Genomic DNA, 21,205 nt, shown 5'->3' with positions numbered 1-21,205 from the left:
CCGAAGATTGTAAAGATTCTTCAATACGCTCGAGACTGAAAGTGACAACCTCCTTGATTCGAGAACAAGTTCATTAATCCTCGAAGCGAGCTTACGTCAGAGAGAATTAATCAGAGGATCATACAATAGAGTTGTAACACTTATACATAAATATAAATCAAGTTCATTAAAGTCGAGTTTCGTTCATCTAAATTTCTCGTCGAACAAATTGGCACGCCCGGTGGGACTTCTCTACCTCTCATATTTTTCTCTCAACCAAGAAGCGATGACATTCAAGGAAGCTTCATCCAAGATTGATGTTTCAAGCGACTCTTACTTGGGCCCAATTACTCGCAACCGAGCCAAAGAAATAATGGATGCCCTATTCAACTCTAGCTCGGAGAGTGAATTCGCTCATTGCTATGCACATCACAAGGGGACATCTACTCCAAACGTCATGTACTCTGTCATGATGGCTGATGCATCCACCATGGAAGAAAAAATGGCGGATATGGAGAAGAGACTCTACATGCTGATGAAGATGGTTGAGGAAAAAGATTACAAGATCGCTTCCCTCATGAACAAGATCGAAGCTCAAGACGTTGCTGAATCCAGCCAGAATCTTGCTGCAAAAGTCAGTGAGAAAAGAAAGAACACCGTGCAAGAAGAACAACAAAAACATTCTGTCTCAATTGCTTCACTGTCCGTTCAACAGCTCTAAGATATGATCACAAATTCGATCAGAGCTCAGTATGGCGAACCGACTCAAAATTCCCTCCTGTACTCCAAGCCGTACACCAAGAGAATTGACAATATGAGATTGCCAACAGGATATCAGCCTCCCAAAGTTCCAACAATTTGATGGAAAGGGTAATCCCAAGCAACATATTGCTCATTTCGTCGAAACGTGTGAAAATGCTGGCACTAGAGGAGATCTACTGGTCAAGCAGTTCGTCAGGATGCTGAAAGGCAATGCCTTTGATTGGTACACAGATTTGGAGCCTGAATCCATCAACAACTGGGAGCAACTGGAAAGAGAATTCCTAAATCGCTTTTACAGCACAAGACGAACTGTTAGCATGATGGAGCTAACCAGCACTAAGCAACAGAAAGATGAACCTGTTGTCGACTACATCAATAGGTGGAGAGCTCTGAGCCTCGACTGCAAAGACCGATTGACTGAAGTGTCTGCAGTAGAAATGTGCACTCAGGGCATGCATTGGGGACTCCTCTACATTCTCCAGGGAATAAAACCCCGAAGTTTTGAAGAACTAGCAACTCGTGCCCACGACATGGAACTAAGTATTGCTAGCCGAGGGAACAAATATCATCTGGTCCCAAACCTCAAGAAGGAGAAGAAGGAAGTAAAGAACCCTGATAAAATTGCTAAGAGTTCTAAGAAAAAATCCATGGTCGTCAAGACGACTCCGTTTAAGTTTTCTACGAAAGGAAGAAACTTCAACGACAAAAAAGATGGAAGACAAATGGCTGGAAACGAGAAGCGGCATCCAACTTTGAAGGAGAGACAGGAAAAAGTCTATCCTTTTCCCGATTCAGATATTCCAGATATGTTGAAGCAGCTACTGGAGAAACGGCTAATTGAACTTCCCGAATGCAAACGTCCAGAAGAGATGGGAAGAACCAATGATCCCAATTACTGCATGTACCATCGGGTCATTAGTCATCCAGTGGAAAAATGTTTCATCTTGAAAGAGTTGATCCTAAAGTTAACTCAAGAAAGGAAGATCGAGCTTGACCTCGACGAGGTAGCTTAAACAAACCATGTTGCAGTAAACTCTAATGGTTATGCAGTCCATAACCAAGAAGTAAAGTTGATCCAATTTGGGACTCTAGAGCCTGTAGCAATTTGGTGGCAACACGCGATACCAAGAACCACTCTTCTAGATGAGACCAAGCTTAATGTCAATGAAGACGAAGGATGGACTCTCGTGACTCGTCGAAAGAAGCAGAAACAACGATTCATTCAGAAAGAGTCTCGCATGTTCCAAAACTACAAAAGAAAGAACATGCCAAAAAAGAAGAAGGGAAAGAAAGATATGAGAAAACTTCGGCCTGTCAAGGAGGAGAGTAAGGATATTCTCCAACCTCACCAGCAGGTGACATTGGAACAATTCTTCCCAAAGAACTTCCTTCATAACGAACAAGAAGAAGGTTATGAAATTGTCACGTGTCACGCTACACATGTGATAGAAGGTGATAACTCCGTGCTAGAGGCACCTGAAGAAGTAGTGGAACAAGAGGATCTCCTAGTTCATCTCATGAATGACTTGCTAGCACTCCCACAAGCGGCTAAAGATACTCTCGTTGAAGCATTGAAAGATGCTAGCACTACCAAATCCTCCATAAACACATGTGCCCCATGTTGTATGTCTATCGCCTTTACAGATGAAGATTTGCTGTTAGGGTCTAAACTCCATAATAGGCCTTTATTCGTCTCGGGCTACATTCGTGAGCAGAAAGTTAGCCGGATTCTTATCGATGATGGTTCAGCTGTCAACATAATGCCTAAATCAACCATGAAGCAGTTAGGTATTTCAATGGAAGAGCTCACGAAAAGCAGATTGGTAATCCAAGGTTTTAATCAAGGTGGACAACGAGCGATTGACATGATTAGGCTGGAGTTGATCATTGCAGACCTTAAAGCCACTACCATCTTCCACATCATAGACTCCAAGACTACTTATAAATTATTGTTAGGACGTCCTTGGATTCATGAGAATGGGGTGATAACTTCGACGTTGCATCAGTACTTCAAATTCTATCAAGATGGAGTTAGAAAAGTTGAGGCTGACACTAATCCATTCTTGGAAGCAGAATCATACTACGTAGATGCAAAGTTTTATACGAGTAATGATCAAATAGAAAAAAACGTGCCAATAGATGCTTCTTTAACCGAGAACAACAAGGACAACTCTAGCTCGAGACAGCCAACGATCAAGATAGGAGAGCTGACAAAAGAAGTTCATGCTGTCAAGGCCATCGCAAATGAAGCATCTACTAGTTCTCTAAAAACGGAAGCTTTTAAGAAAGAAGCCTCACGGAATTCTACCATCTTGCGATATGTCCCTCTATCTCGACGAAAAAAGGGCGAATCGCCATTCATGAAATACTCAAATAATATGAAGTCTGACGACGTAGAAATGTTGAAGGAGAATTTCACACTACCTTTTACTAAGATATCAAGTCAAGATATTAAGAAGTCCGAAGATCTCAGTATGAAATAGTTTCTTCCTGTGAAGCGAACGAAGGATGGCTTCGATCCCAAAGCATACAAACTTCTGGAAAAAGTAGGCTATGACTTCACAACTCACACTGAGTTCAAAAGCTTGAGGATTTTCGATGACAAGCGGGAACTTTCTACAACACAGAAGAAGCTTTTGAAGTTAGGCTACAATATACCTACATCAAAGGTTTGAATTGGTTACAAACCGTCAGAACCAGTGTATATAGTTAAAAAAGGAAAAGAATAACTGGAGAATAGCAATCACATCACGGTTGAAGAGATTGATGACTCCAAGGAAAAGAAACATTCCATTAGTCAAAGAATTTTAGTCTTCAATCGCATTGAGGTTCTAACTGTTTGTATCTCGGTACACCAAAGGTTGAACATGGGGTCAATGAAAATAGAAAGCCAACGTCTGTGACATATTCCTACACGACCTTCGGCATTTCAAAGACTGAGTGTGTCGACATAAAAAATGAAAGATCAATCGTCAAGATCCGTTTTCGACCGCCTCGAAAAAGTAGAAAATCAACGTGAGCCTAAGTCAGAGTCCTTGGAAACAAGCCAACTCGATGGAATGAAGAATAATAACGGACTTCATAGTTCTGTCCCTTCACGAATGAAAAGAAAGCTTTCTGTTCTTATATACACAGAAGGTCCATTAAGAGTGAAGTGACAGTTAATCGTTTTAACCAATCCAGCCGAGGAAGATCAAGAGCATGGAGAAAACGATGTTAGTTGTTGCCACATCTCCTTTATGAAATGTTAGACGATGAAATATTAGAGGAGGACGTTGAAGAGGCACCATCATCACTAGAGGATGGCAGTCAATCAACTGTTGATGAACTTAAAGAAGTCAACCTCGGTACAGTAGAAGAGCCACGTCCGACGTTCATAAGTGCTTCACTTTCCAGCGAGGAAGAAATTGAATATATGAGTTTGCTCTCCACATATAAAGACATATTTGCTTGGTCTTACAAAGAAATGCCAGGACTTGACCCGAAGATAGCAGTCCATCACCTTGCAATCAAGCAAGGGTACCGTCCAGTAAAGCAAACACAACGACGATTTCGGCTAGAACTTATACCTCAAATCGAAAATGAAGTCAACAAATTAATAGAGGCAGATTTCATCCGTGAAGTGAAATATCCAACATGGATAGCCAATATCGTTCCGGTGAAAAAGAAGAATGGCCAACTTCGTGTATGCGTTGATCTTCGTGATCTGAACAATGCATGTCCCAAAGATGACTTTCCATTACCCATCACTGAGATTATGGTTGATGCTACTACAGGACATGAAGCTTTATCTTTCATGGACGGATCGTCGGGATACAATCAAATTCGGATGGCTCTCGAGGACGAAGAAATGACTGCATTTCGAACTCCAAAAGGGATATACTGTTATAAAGTAATGCCTTTTGGATTAAAGAATGCCGGAGCAACCTACCAACGTGTTATGTAAAAGATTTTTGATGACATGCTCCATAAACATGTCGAGTGCTATGTTGATGATCTTGTAGTTAAGTCGAAAAAACGCGAAGATCATCTGCAGGACTTGAGAATAGTCTTTGAGCGCCTAAGGAAATATCAGTTGAAAATGAATCCTCTCAAATGCGCTTTTGGTGTGACATCAGGGAAGTTTCTTGGCTTTGTAGTACGACATCGAGGAATTGAGATTGACCAATCCAAGATTGATGTCATCCAAAAAATGCCAGAGCCACGAAACTTACGTGAGTTGAGAAGTCTTCAAGGACGTTTGGCCAATATAAGAAGATTCATCTCAAATTTAGCTAGTCGATGTCAACCCTTTCAACGACTAATGAGGAAAGATGTGACCTTTGAGTGGGATCAGGCATGTCAAAATGCTTTCGATAGCATAAAAAAATATTTGCTTAGCCCACCTGTCTTGGCAGCCCCTACAGCTGGAAAACCTTTAGTGTTGTATATTACTGCACAAGAAAGGTCACTCGGAGCATTACTCGCACAAGAAAGAGAGAAAGGTAAAGAATGTGCTCTCTACTACCTAAGTAAAACTTTGAATGGGGCAGAACTAAGTTATTCACCCATCGAGAAGATGTGTCTGTCACTCTTCTTTCCCATCGATAAGTTGAGGCATTACATGCAAGCCTTCACAATACACTTGGTGGCAAAAGCGGACCCAATCAAATATGTTTTATCTAGGCCAATTGTCTCAGGACGACTGGCTAAATGGGCGATCTTACTCCAACAGTACGACATTGTCTATGTTCCGCAAAAGGCAGTAAAGGGACAGGCCGTTGCAGATTTCTTAGCAGATCATCCAGTTCCAACAGATTGGAAATTATCTGAAAGCTTGCCTGACAAGGAAATCTTCTATATTAAAGTTACTGAGCCTTAGACAATGTATTTTGATGGTGCAGCTCGAAGAAGTGGTGCGGGGGCAGGTATAATCTTCATCTCGCCAGAGAAGCACATGTTGCCATACAGTTTCACTCTTGGCAAGTTGTGTCAAATAATGTCGCTGAATATCAAGCACTCATTATCGGTCTTCAGATAGCCTTAGAAATTGGCGTGACATATATGCAAATCTATGAAGACTCGAAACTGATAATTGATCAATTGTTGCTTGAGTATGAGGTGAAACATGAAAACCTAATACCTTACTTCAATTACGCCAGACAGTTGTTGGGAAATTTTGAAACTGTGACCATGGAGCACGTCCCAAGAGCCGAAAACAAGAAGGCCGATGCTCTGGAAAATCTGGCTACAGCTTTAACAATTTTGGAGGATGAAGTTGTAAATATCCCACTTTGCCAAAGATGGATCATAGCACCAACTGAAAGTGAGAGTGAAGAAGTGAATGCAATATCCGTCTATGTGATTGAAGAAGAAGATTGGCGGCAGTTAATTATAGACTATCTCCAACATGGAAAACTCCCTACAGATAACCGACATAGAACAGAAGTACGAAGGAGAGCAACTCGTTTCATCTATTACAAAGAAACTCTCTATTGCCGTTCGTATGAAGGTCTTTTCCTTCGATGCTTAGGAAAAGAAGAGTCGATAAAAGCCTTAGAAGAAGCCCACTCGGGCGTATGCGGGGCTCACCAATCTGGGCCAAAGCTTCATTTCCAATTGAAAAGGATGGGCTACTATTGGCCTACAATAGTCCAAGATTCGATGCAATATGCAAAGAAATGCGAGGCTTGTCAATTTCACGCCAACTTCATACATCAGTCTCCGGAGCCATTCCATCCAACTATAGCTTCATGGCCTTTCGAAGCTTGGGGACTTGATCTTGTTGGTCCTATAACTCCCAAATCATCAGCGGGACATTCTTACATTCTCGCAAGAACAAACTATTTCTCAAGATGGGCTGAGGCTGTTGCACTAAAAGAAGCTAAGAAAGCAAATGTAGCTGATTTTATTCGCACCCATCTCATCTACCGTTATGGCATCCCGCATCGCATTGTCACAGATAATGGAAAACAGTTTTCCAACAGCCTAATAGACAAATTATGTGAGAAATTTGGCTTCAAGCAGTATAATTCATCCATGTACAATGCTGTGGCAAATGGGTTGGCAGAAGCGTTTAACAAAACGCTATGTAATTTATTGAAGAAAGTGGTCTCCAAGTCCAAGCGAGACTGGCAGGAAAGAATTGGTGAAGCATTATGGGCGTATCGAACTACCTATCGCACTCCGACTGGTGCTACGCCTTATTCTCTTGTATATGGAATAGAAGCCGTGCTCCCTCTAGAAAGAGAAATTCCATCTCAACGAATGGCGGTACAAGAAGGACTAACAGTGGAGGATAATGCTCAGCTTCGTCTTCAAGAGTTGGAAGCATTGGATGAAAGAAGATTGGATGCCCAACAAGCGCTAGAATGTTATCAAGCTCGCATGTCTAAGGCTTTCAACAAAAAGGTACGACCTCGATCATTTCAAGTTGGTGAGCTTGTACTTGCAGTGTGAAGACCAATCATTACAACTCGACATACAAGGAATAAGTTCACTCCAAAATGGGATGGACCCTACGTTGTAAAAGAAGTCTACACGAACGGAGCATACAAGATCGTGGATCAAGACGGCCTCAGAATTGGTCCAATCAACGGAAAATTCCTAAAGAAATACTATGCTTAAATTGTAACCGCTCCTTATCGCAAGAGCCTAAACTGCATGATACTCCTAGCCCACATGAGTTTAAAAGGTGAATAACAAAAAAAAAAATTGTAAATGAACTACGTTATGACTTGATCCTTTTTTATAGAAAAAAAGGTACGTAGGCAGCTTAGAGGAAACTTTAAGTTCAGTCCAAGAAAAAAAAATGATGCAATTTATTATCATCTTGGTCATGAAAATATTTCTTCTTCGTAAAAAAAAAAATAACAAAAAATAACGCCAATAATATAAATGAGTAAGTAAATTGAGTCCATACATGAAATAATAATAAAAGAGCAAGAATGCAAAAGAAATCATGACATCATCTAAAATCGTGGCGCCCACTTGAAGTCCTTCAATTCCTGTTGCGCATCTGTCAAAAGTCCACGAAATGCCTCGAGTGATCTCACTACTGCATCATTAACAACTGGAGTGTTTTCAAGGTTGCTCATCCTCTCTCGCACCTTAGAAGCCTCAAGTTTCTGCTGGTCTAAACGCTCATTCTGTTCAAGAATAAACTTAGAAATCTCACTTCGTTTAGCCTGACAAACTTTAAGCTTGGCTTCCAACTCTTCCTCTTCTTGTAGCATGTGCGTATGTTGTTGTTGTAGCTTGTCTTTCTCCTCAAGAGCGCTCTGCTCATCACATAATATCTTCTCCAAGCTAAAGCTACACTCTTCCAGTTGACGGTCCTTACTTGCTAAAGACAGTTGAGAAGAAACTGAAGACTGTAGGTTATTATAATTTGCAACCTTTTGAAAATAGTCACCTACAAAGTCTTTGAGAGACGCAAGGTTTATCGCTTTAGTCTCTGAAATGGCATGAAAAATTTTGTGCGCCTCTGGCTCAAGATAAGAAGCCTTATCAAGTGAAGTACAAACGAGCTTCTTACGTAGGCGATCCCACATGACTAAAGCAAGTTGCCGTTGAACATCAGAAATCACAGTGTCGGCACAGAAGTTGGAGACTTCAGGAACATCAACACATATCATCTTTTGGGCAGGAATAACATCCTTCAACAAAATTGGGGGAGCTACAACTTTGTCAGTTGGCGCCTTGAAACCTCCAACACAAGCATCAGCAAGATCAGGGACATCGGGACTCATGAAAGATAAAAGACTACTTTCCCCCACATCTTCATGAATGAGATCATCCAAAGGTGACTATAAGTTGAATAAATAAGAGGATTGTTAAGAAAATTAGTAATAATCATAGAAGACAAGACAAATACAAACAAGAAAATAAAAAGAATTACTCACCAAATGTGTAGAAGGAAGAGCAGGATATTCCGAAGCACTCGTAACACCATCAAAGAATTTGTCGTCACAAACTGCTACCGGCTCCGATTTCTTTGATCTCTTCCAATGATGATCACTGTTGCTGCTATGACTCTCCTCATTATCTTCAGCAACAAACTGTTCAACATCTAAAAGATGAATTCTTTTCCCCCCATTGCCATCACCAACTTTCTTTGCAGGTTTTGGTTTATGAGGGGGAAGAGCGACACTGATCTTCAACTTTTGTATCCCTTCTTCAGGATAATCTCCATGTTTTACTAACCACCATTTTGTATAACGGGGAGTGACTTGGTTATGCGGATCTAGTGAACGCTCAGGGAGACGTACTTGAGATGATGTCCGAGTCAAAATACAAATTCGCCAATGATGCAACATACTATCCAAGCTGGTTGGAGGAACCTCTTCGCTCAAATCCTTTGGTATATCTTGATAAAACCCGAACTGTCGATCGAACCGATAAGAACTATAAGCCTCAATGACCATCGAACCCGAGCTTCGTGATGATAAGAAACATGACCGCAAGCTTGAGAAGAGTGATAAATTATGAAATGAAAGTCACTCGTTACCTTTCAAATCCTCATCTTTATTCCTAGATTGAAGAGTTGCATGCCATGATATATATCTTCCCCTGTGAATCATATCACGAGCTTTGACAGCGCTGAAGTACTTAGCTCCACCTTCCCTAGAATAATCAACCATCATAGGACCTCTGACTGGCACATAAGTTTTGAAATGCGTGTTGAAATAATGAGCAAGCCAACCATGAATGTAATGTATAGGAAAGTAAGCACCTGAATTCCCAACAAAAGGCGACGCATTATGGATCTGGCCGAGTCCAAGATAAATGTTGGCCAAAACAGGAATAGCAAGGCTAAACGAGATCCCTTCGGCCATATAACTAGCAGTTTTGAAAACTTCTGGGCGAAGAGACAAATTCTTACTAGGGAAGACAAATACACATAACCAGCAGGAAAGAAAAGCGGCCAAATACGTTTTTTTCCCTCCATTCATCTTCTATACGCAACTCGTCAAATAACTTAATTTCCCCCGCAGACCAGTCACGGCGTACAAAAGAAGTTTCGTCAGGATTATGGGTTGAACGAGGTCGAGAATTCTTTTGTGTCCTTCGAATGGGTGGCTTCATGTACTTTCGATCTCCTTTAAACCAGAAAGAGATCCACAATTTGACATGGACTCAAAAGTAAACCTTTTCGTTAGATGCTACATGATGATAAGCGGCAAAAAGATACTCACAGCTTTTCGGGAGATAATCATCATCCTTAGACGTCGCTCACAACTCCGAACGACATGGAACAACTTCATCATAAAACCTGCCTTTAATAGGAAGTCCTCCTAATCTCCATACATCCCACAAAGAGATGGATAACTCTCCAGATGATGTGTGAAGAGTATAGGTTGAAGGACACCAACCTTCACAAAACGCTCGAATTATGTCGTTGTTACGATCATAGGTGTACAAAGAAGCCAGAACAGCATCTAACAAGTACGTACGTTGTAGTGTATCCTTGTTCCGGGCGACCATGAATTCTAACCATTCCCAATAATAGGGAATATAAAAGAATTCTCCATAAAGTTTTAACATAGGACCCTAACGAGCTAAGCCTTTGATGATTCGACGACCTAGTGTCGACTCTGGATTTGAACTTGGCTCCTTATTATGTAGGGGAGAGTCTAAAAACCATGCCACCAAAGAAGGATCCCGAGTCAATGATTTCTCTCTAGACCATCTCGATAAATGACCAAAATTATCTAAATGAGGTCAACCCTTCGGATTATGTATCGGCTCCTCAATTTGAAGGATAACTCCATTCTTGAATGACTGGTCTTTATCCTTCAAAATGACTAAACACCTTTTCTTGGGATCAGGGTGTTCTGCAAAATATACCATGATCCTGCACACAAAAAAATGGTGTTTAAAAGAGAACATTATGATGACAAAACTTAAAAAAAAAGAAGTAAACAAAGGCGACCATTGCGGACTTAGGAACACGTCAACCAGCGGAAGAGGCGTTAACCTACTCAGCAATGAAATCACTGCGGGGTTGCCAAAAGGTGACCGTTGCTGACCTAGGAACACCCTAACCAGCGGAAGAGGCATTAACCTACTCAGCAATGAAATCACTGCAGGGTTGTCAAAGGTGACCACCACTGACCTAGGAACACCTCAACCAATGGAAGAGGCGTTAACCTACTCAGCAATGAAGTCACTGCAAGGATAGACAGAAGGTGACCATCGCTGACCTAGGAACACCTTAACCAGCGGAAGAGGCGTTTAACCTACTCAGCAATGAAGTCACTGCAAGGCAGATCGAAGGTGACCACCGCTGACCTAGGAACACCTCAACCAGCGGAAAAGACGTTAACCTACTCAGCAATGAAGTCACTGCAAGGACAGACAGGAGGTGACCACCGCTGACCTAGGAACACCTCAACCAGCGGAAGAGGCGTTTAACCTACTCAGCAATGAAGTCACTGCAAGGCAGACCGAAGGTGACCACCGCTGACCTAGGAACACCTCAACCGGTGGAAGAGACGTTAACCTAATCAGCAATGAAGTCACTGCAAGGGCAGACAAGAGGTGACCACCGCTGACCTAGGAACACCTCAACCAGCGGAAGAGGCGTTAACCTACTCAGCAATGAAGTCACTATAGGGCAGACCGAATGTGACCACCACTGACCTAGGAACACCTCAACCAATGGAGGAGGCGTTAACCTACTCAGCAATGAAATCACTGCAGAGCAAATGTGATTACCAGGGGGATACCTATGAATCAGAGAATATACATATGCCCATATAAAGAAACAAGATGCATAAAATTGGCCATGGATAGAAGGGTTTGAGGACACAATTTACCTCTCAAGAAGCCGACGAAGTTGGATATTACGGTGGCAGTTGTAGACAAATTTGCGAATCTCAATTCCTAAAAGATAATAATCAGAATAACAATAATTAAGATTAAAAATAAAAAAAATAGTAATAAATAAATAAAGCATAAAACATGCCAAATAAATTTTTTTTTTTAATGTACAGTATTTGTAAAAATGGAGAACCATGGTAACTGGTAAGTTAATGATTAAAAAAAAAGCGGTGAGTTAATTGAAAAAAAAAGCACAGTACTCTTAAAAAAAAACTAAAAAAAAAAACAAATCAAATCAAATAGTTTATATATATATATATAATATTTAAAAAAACCAAAAAAAAAAAGAAAACCATTCTGCTAAGTCATACGCAGCACTAAAAAAAACAAAAGAAGGGGAAAAGAAGCGGTTTTTTTATTTTAAAAAAAATTCATTCACTCTCACGTACAAAACATAAAGTTAGAATAAAAAAAGAGAGATTTCTTACCGACGGCGGGAGTGACAAGCAAAGGAAGAGTATGACGACAACAATAACACAAAGGACTGCATGGAAAATAAAGCGATATGAGCAAAGTTGGAGATTTAAAAAAAAATAATAATAAAAATAATAATAAAATAAACGAGTCTCATAGATTCTCACTGACGATGCGAAATGAAGACGAATAAATGAAGACTATGGCCTCAACAATGATACAAAATGCTGCATAAAGAAGAAAGTATTACAGACCTGAAAGCTTCCATAAGAGTAACGATGTTTCTTTGGTTTAGCTCCACAAAACTGGAGGAAAACCTCAATAAGAGTTGGAAAGAAATAGAAAAGTCTCAATCGTGTGAAGTCAAAACTAAACTTCTTTCTTTTGGATTTCAATATTTCACCTTGTTAATACTAAGGATGGAGAATTAAGAAACCATAGATGTCGTTCAATAAGCACAAACAATTGGGAACATATATGAAGAATTGACGAACAAAAACGAAAAATAGAAAATCACAACACCCGAAGATTGGGCGTTCGGCGGCGACGTTCAAGGAATTATTCGGCAGGATTTCAAGAAATTATTCGTTTCAGTCGGGGTTGGGCGTTCAGCATTCAGCGTTCAGCGACGACGTACGATGTTGGACGAGAAGTTCCTACTGGCTCTAGCGTTCAGCGGCGGTGTTCGAACGCTCAGCAGCAGACGAGAGAAATGTTGTGTTTTGCGACGTGGGAACACAAATATACCGCCGGCGAAATGTTGGAAAATTGAAGACAAAATTAGTATATTTGGGATGGTCAAGGCCCGTGGATGGTTAAATAAAATTTGGCAAATCCCAAAATTCAAGCGAAATTTAAATCACAAATTTTGTGTGAAATCAAATCTTGGATGATTTATTTTTCATTCAAATTAGATGCCTTTTTTTGCAAAGAATTATTCCTTTTCGTAAATTCTTTGCTCAAGTAAAAAAAAGAAGAAGGGGGTGTACGAAAAAAGTCAAACTTAACCCCCCAAATCGTGAAAAAAAAAGAATCATCGCATAATATTTGTCCAATTTATGACATGTTTCAAAACTTATATGTCATACTTTACCCAGATATTCTACTCCAAAATTCAAAATTATGAGTAGAAATTTGATCGATGATAAAAAAAAAAATCAAATCAAAATTAAAAGTCGGCGTCAAAGCTGTACATTAAATCAAACTTATGAACCATACTTCATATTTTGGTCAAATGTCACATATTACATTTTTTTTTCTTTTTCGAGATCCACACACAGATATACGTGCATAAATCTTGAAAAGGGGACATTTGTTGAATGAGAAATTTTGACAAATTACTAAATGCCACATCATAATTTAAAATTATATTTTGGGACCAATCATAAAATTACACGTGTCCTAAATTAATTTTAAATCGGCAAATCAAAATTGTGACATGTGTCTCTCTTAGGGTCGTCCGATGAAATCAACTAATTGGGTTTAAAAAAAAACCATAAAGAGATCGGGCCCAAGCCCATGGCCCATTAAGGCCGATGGCCCATACAAGACCCACCAAGCTCTATAAATAGAGCGGGTCACCTCCCATTTGAAAAGGGGCGTGCCAGATCCAGAAGCATCGGAGATTCAGAGCATTCAGTGCATTCAGAGTCATCTACAACCGTTCAGAGGGCGAAGCTGATCCGGAGTGGAGGCATTCAGAGGATTGAGAAGAATTGCAGACTCAGAGTTTTCAGCATCCGGTGTCAAGCGAAGAATCGAGAACCTAACTTGAAGACTTGAAGATTGAATTGTCACTCCGCCAAGCAACCGATTGAAGAATTCTTCTCAAGACTTGAAGATCTCACAAGCTGCACTTTAAGCAAAAGAACTCTTCACAAGCTACAAGCCGAAGACTTCACAAGCCGCAAGCTGAAGAATTCGCAAGTCGAAGATTTCATCAGACATCCAGTTTCACAGTCGAAGATTGTAAAGATTCTTCAATACGCTCGAGACTGAAAGTGACAACCTCCTTGATTCGAGAACAAGTTCATTAACCCTTGAAGCGAGCTTACGTCAGAGAGAATTAATCAGAGGATCATACAGTAGAGTTGTAACACATATACATAAATATAAATGAAGTTCATTAAAGTCGAGTTTCGTTTATCTGAATTTCTCGTCGAACACCTGTATATGAGAGTTATATGAGAGTGATATGATGTATACCTTTAGAATATTTAAAATTTTCTCAGAAAAAGTTGAAGGACTCAAAATTTTTTTTTTAAGATTAAAATAAGAAAAGAGATAATATTATATAAAAAGGGTGAGAACTTGTTTGGGAAAAACACACCAAACCTGAAGGAAAATTTATTTCCCATAATTTTATCTTTCATATTTTACTATTTGCTTTAATAGTGTTTTGATTTCATTCCTCAATTTTATAATAAATATTTATTTTTGTTTAAATCAATTTTCGTACTTATATGGTTTCATCTCTTAAATTTGAGATATTTAGCTCCTCAATTTCAAATATTTGTCATAATCTTTTGAACTTTTAAATACACATACTTACTATAAAACAATCTATTATCCGTTAACAAATTCATCCTGCCATCCATCCCTTCGAGCGTCGTGTTCGAGCCTGTTCCTAGGCAGTATTTTTTTCGTGATTTTGCTTGAATTTTTTCAAGACTGCCTCTGTTAAGCTATTTATACACTTTTTTTCCATGATTTTCCTTATAATTTTTCCTACTCAAATTTTCATGAGTTTTAGATTTTTTTTTATCAATTTTATTTTGTAATAAGAAAAAAGAAAAATCCTAGATTGGGTCCATTTCTAAAAAATGAAAAAAAAAGAGAAATTGTAAAATTTTTACCATTTCGAGACAATTCTTCTTATTTTATATAATTTTTAATTTTAATTTTGCAAAATCTATAAAAGTCGACTTTGGAGATTAATTGTATAAGATACATTTTTATTAAATTTACATCATATATACTACCAATTTGACTATTTGAGATTATTTAAATATAATAGTTAGTAAAAACTTCGTGTGACACTGAGTGTAGAGGAGGGGTACATGAACTAATACCATATCCGAATAAGAGAGATCATAAGATCATGGAAGCATGGTTAAGAAAGACTTAAAAAATTGATAGTAGAGATGACAAAAAAACTGCGGGACTCGATCTCCGTGGGATTTTGACCCGATTGGGCCGAAAAATCTCAGGTTTGACCAGCGATAGGGTCAAATTGAGGATCCTAATTGGGGTCCCAGGCAGGGATGGGGTGGGGATTGATGGATTATATATAATAATATTTTAGTAATTTTTATATATAATAATATTAATATATATTGATTTTTGTAAATAGTTTTCTAATTTTTTTTTTTTTAAAAAGCCCAAGCCTAATAGTTCATTTAGGCACCTTTTCTTTCTTTCTGACACGACCCGTCCCAAAACACCTATTAGTCCTAGAACGAGTTGCGCCGACCATGGACCCCTACTAAGTACGGAGTCAATGATCAACTTCTTCTTATCTTTGACCTGAACTTTGACTAACAAACTCTGAATGGATGCACGATAAAAATAATCTTTTACAAAACCGTCAAACTGACATCCATTATAAAACATTCTCTTCTATCAAAAGGTGATAACAACTTTACAATAACTACATGTACGTACAAAGTGATATGCAAAATCTCAACTGCTTTAGGTGGCAGAAGCTTAACTAAATTCTCCTTGAAACTCAAAAACTCAAATACTCAGGTACAACGTGGGGGAGAAAAAACATAAACAGTGAGCTGAGAAGCTCAATGAATGGTAAGTTGATAAGAAAACATTCTCGTAAAACTTCTTTCATAAACAACTGAAATTCAGTTTTTAAAACAAACTTCATAAAACTGAAGTAATAAATATTCTCATTTAAATCTCATAAAACTTGAGCAACTAAAAACTCAGTAAGTTTTCTCAAGATCAAACTTGTAACAACAATTTCTTTCTAGGCAAATTGAAAAGACAACGCTCCCAAGTCCAGGATTCAGAATCTGGATTTGGCCCTAATCGCCCCGGCATTTCCCTGCATCCTAGTTACGCCAACTTCTCAACCTGCTCTAAAACACATTCTAAAACATATAAAACATCATTCTAAAACATATAAAACATTCTTCTTTTAACCATAAAACAGATAGATAAAACTAAACACCACACATGTATCCACATTCTATTCTGGTCTACTAGCATAGAGTAATCTCAATAAACACAGCATAATATTTCTCTCAACACATGGAGTAACATGGTCCCAAATACCTTCTATTTCTGAGTATACTATAGAAACACATTCACATAACATACGAGTAAACACCTGGATACAATAACATGGTGGTTTGAAAACTACTCGTATAAATTGAACTGTTCTAAGTTCTTTTCTTCTTCCTTCTAAGAACTTTTCTAACTTTCTCAAATCATTTCTAAAATCTTTTTTTCTAAGAACATTTCATGAAATTCTAATATCATTTTCTGAAATCTCTTTCTAAATAACATTTCATAACTTTTCTCGAACATTTCTCTAAATCATAAAGCATTTCTCAATAAACATTTCTAAATTAATTCTTCCTAACACATTTTCTTTCTTTCTCAGCAGAAATACTAAAACATACATAATATATACTTTCTTGAAATTCTATCATAATATATTTCTAAAAAAATTTCTAGTCACAAATTCCAATAATAATATCCAAAACATTTAGTAAAGTAACCACTCACAAATCCTTTAACTCGATCGTCCTTTGCTCCAATTTTTGCCCGACCTGAAATATCAATTTAATACCAAATTATTTCACTTAATTCCAACATAAACTAATTCCAAACTTTAATAACCATATATTCAAACAAAACCAATTATCCAAATTCACAACCACATTCTCTCTCCTCATTTAAAACCATCACTTATTCGCTCTCTTGTATCTTACAAGTGGGACCCACATCCCACAATCAATTTCTCTTTCTACACCCAATACACGTGAATAGCCCAATTTTCCAACATTTTCTTTTTCTTTTTTATTTAATTTAAAACCACTCATTCTCTCTCCTCTAGTATTCATCATCTTGTTCCTTAACCCACTCATCCTCCTCTTCTTCAACCCACGAAGACCCTCACTTGGCTATTCAAACAGATGAATTTTTCCAGCCATCATAGCAAGAAACTCAGAATCTCCTACCCTTCCTTCTACTACGGTTCCAGCCCACATTTCTTTGCTAACAATACACTTTCTTCTTTGCATGAACCTAAGGTATAGATTCACAAGTCCACCATTAACACAAGGTCATTCACCAACTTCCACAAAGGTCACAATTATTCACAGTTCTTAAAACCCTAGAATACTCACAACCTCAAACAAACTTATGATTCACAAAAACCCACAAATTAAAGGAGTCCATATCCTAAAAATTCATGGTTTAAAACTCCAAAACTTACCAAAATCAAGCTCCCAAAACTCAAACCGATTTCAAAACTCTTCTCTTCCTCCTTATCCCAACACGTTCGATTTCTTTCTCTTCCCCTGTTTCGTTTTACCCTCCGTTTTCGTTTTCTTTCTTTTCTTTTCGTTTCCTTCTTTTCTTTTTCTTTCTTTTTTTCTCTGTTTTTCTGGGTCTCTTCCCTTTCGGTCTTCTTTTTTTTCCCTTTTTTTTTCTTTCTTTTTTTTCTTTCTTTTCTGTTTTGCTCTTTATCCCTCTCCACATGCCTTCTTCCACAACACACACATGCACTCCATTTTTTGGAAATTCCTTTTTTTTCTTTCTTTTCTTTTTAACTCAAAAGACCGAAATACCAAAAAGAAATGACCTTCCAAAATCCGAATTTCTCTCTCTTTTTTTCTTCTTTTCTTTAAAAACAAAACTCATGTCCAATGTGTCCTTACACTTTCTTATACTAGTAACCCTATTTTCTTATTCAACCTTAGCTACTTTTTCACTTTCTACCCCAATCTATTTCTTTCTCAACTTTTCAAATCCAAGTCAATATGAGCTTAGCTCAATCGGTAATTGATACATGTCTCTAATCAAGAGCTTATGAGTTTTGAATCCTCCACCCCAATTTGTTGTGTCTCTCCAATTCTGGTGACCTAATTCCCTCGGCCACCCTTTTTATGTGTATTTTATGGAATACACCAGAATATATATATATATATATATATATATATATATATTTTGGGGAATCCTCACCTTGTCCTTGCCCCAAAATTTCGGGGATGGGGGCAGAGATGGGGTTGGCCCCTGGCCTCACACCGTCCCGTTGTCATCCCAAATTAATAGTTACTACCTATACCAATAAGGTGCACATTCTTTTTCAGGTCGAGTGACCTTCTAAGATAAGTGTGATTGGCTTGGAGAAATCTCGGGTCGGGTGACCTCCTAAGAGATTTTCTTAGGAAGCATGTGAGTGAGGACAAAACATGTTGAAAGGACTCGTGTTTGTTTGTAGGGATATTCTTCGCTCTTTTAAGTAGCTCATATAAATACGGTGGCACAGCCAAGTCGTAGGGGATGTAGGGGAATGCCGAGGCAATTAGGTGCTGAATCTGGATTTCGAATCTTTGGCATGGGGCGTTTAAACTATAATATAAATTTGTCATGTTTTAGCTGCTTTTATTACATATAATTATTATCATTTTCATTTTATGTTATAATACTTTTAATTTTATCTTTATTAATGTTCTTGTGGGCTTAATTTAGAGAGTCACTACAAAACAAAATCGATGAAGTCATCATGAAGAATTACCAGCGATCTATGAACTAGAATGATTTATTATAACTGTAATATTTGAAATTAGTTAGTAAAGCATATTTACAGAAAGGACTATATCAACATCAAAATCATACTTTTACGAATTCTTGGAATTACTTACTTGTAAATTAGAATCAAGTCCCCAGAATAAAATTTATAGATCTACCACAGTGTGGGACATACAAAAAATTGAAGGTTTATTTTCCATCAAGGATATTCCTATAATTTTAAGTATCCCTTTGAGTAATCTTGCAACACTAGACAAATTCTTTTGGCATTATGACAAGAAGGAGGTTTACTTTTTGGTAAAAATTAAAACACATAATTTAAAGGCCATAGATCTATTTCCCATGTTGATTCAAGAGAGTTGAACAAAAATAAGCGGAAGCATACCTGAATCCATAATGAAAGTAGATTTATGGGATTTGATCTTCCAAGTTAAGATAACTCACGATTAGACTTATTGTTTTCTCAAATCTCTTCTCTATTAAATAGAAGAAGTAGAGAGTCGTTTCTCTCTGAAGGGATAGAGAGAATATTGTGAAACGTTATCTAACTTGGGGACCATAACCCCTATATAACCGATCAAAATGAAAATACGGGTCGGTTACATGGTTTTTATATTTCCAATTTTGCCCTTCATCAAATTGGAAATTATTTTATGGTATCTATATATTTTGTCCATGGTCATTTTATAATTACTCCATTAGAAAACTTACACAAGATCACTTCTCTTGGTCTAATTAAATAGCAAAAAACACATCAAATACTTACCTATGTGGCTCCATATTATTAGAAATTCTAACAATCTCCTATTGGGCCACATATGTAACTTAACAAATGTGTTTGACCTTATGAGCTCCCAAAAATTGCTATTGTAAAAAAAAAGAGTAAACTTAATCAATCTGGTCCATTAGTTACATCAGTAAGGATCAAAGAGGTCTTTGTTACAATTAAACGCAACTATACCCATCAGGAAATACTAATATAACTAAATGACATAGATCAAACCATGGATGCATATCATTGAAATTACATGAAATGTGATCTATACATGTCTATTTCCATCTGGTCCTTCATAACTTTAGCAAGATCAAAATCTTTAACCCAATGAGGCAAAGTAGCTAGAATAAAATTAGTTTCATATTTTTTTATATATTATGTCTAAATAAGACATTGAGCAAATGTAAACTCCCACTAAAACATAATATCCTCGTGCAATATAACACTCATATGAGTAGTATGCTCGTGAAAGACTTTGGGTGGTAATTCATTTGTTAGCGGATCCGCTATCATGGAGTTTGTTCCAATGTGCTCTATGGATATATGCGCTCTCTACACTCTTTCCTGCACAACTAGGAACTTAATGTCTATATGTTTAGACTTAGATGAACTTTTATTGTTATTGGAATAAAACACTGCTGACTTATTGTCACAATAAATTGTGAGTGGTCTTTCAACACCTTCTAAAATTTGCAGCCCTGTGACAAAATTTTGTAGCCATATTCCATGATTGGATGCCTCATAACATACTAAAAATTCTGCTGCCATTGTGGAAGAAGTTATGAGCGTCTGTTTGGCACTCCTCCAAGATATAGCTCCACCAGCCAATAAATAAATATAGCCTGAAGTGGATCTCCTACTATCTTGGCATCCAACATAATCAGAGTCGGAATAGCCAATGATCTCTAATTGATCCGATCTCTTATATGTGAGCATGTAATCTTTTGTCTTTTGCAAATATCTCATAACCCGTTTTGCTGCTTTCCAATGATCCATACCCGGGTTACTCAAGTATCTGCCTAACATCCCAACAATATACGTAATATCCAGATGCGTACATACTTAAGCATACATTAGACTTCCTACTGCAGTTGAATAAGGAATTTTGTCCATTTCTTTAACTTCAAAATTATTTTTAGAGCATTGATTAAGACTGAATTTATTTCCTTTAGCAACAGGGGAATCACCAGGTTTACAATCTTGTATACCAAACCTTTTAAGTATCGTATCAATAGAGCTTATTTGTGATAGTCTAAGAACACCTCGAGAATGATCTCGATGTATTTGGATTCCTAATATAAAAGAAGCATCACCAAGATCTTTCATTTCAAAATGTTTAGATAAAAATCTCTTGGTGTCATGAAGCATACTTGTATCATTAGTGGTAAATAGTATGTCATCGATATACAAAACTAGAAATATATGCTTACTCCAACTAAACTTGTAATATACACAATCATCAACAATATTAATTTCAAAACCAAATGAGATAATTACTTGATGAAATTTATAATACCACTGATGGGATGGGAAGCTTGTTTAAGCCCATAAATAGATTTTGTTAATTTGCAGACCATGTTCTTTGGGTCTCCAAATACAAAATTTTCTAGTTGTACCATATAAATTGTCTCGTGAATG

At 37.7% G+C, this 21,205-nt stretch overlaps 1 pseudogene; it reads left to right on the top strand.

Moving 5' to 3' along the window:
• The first annotated feature begins 433 nt into the window (after window positions 1-433).
• On the top strand, window positions 434-5,602 carry LOC148211765 (uncharacterized; annotated as a pseudogene).
• Window positions 5,603-21,205: the final 15,603 nt, after the last annotated feature.

This window comes from Momordica charantia (genome assembly GCF_013281855.1).
Source record: "Momordica charantia cultivar OHB3-1 chromosome 4 unlocalized genomic scaffold, Mcharantia_2.0 BLBB01000004.1, whole genome shotgun sequence".
Lineage (NCBI taxonomy): Eukaryota > Viridiplantae > Streptophyta > Magnoliopsida > Cucurbitales > Cucurbitaceae > Momordica > Momordica charantia.
Note: the sequence above shows the minus strand (reverse complement) of the source record. Positions and strands in the feature narration are given on the sequence as shown.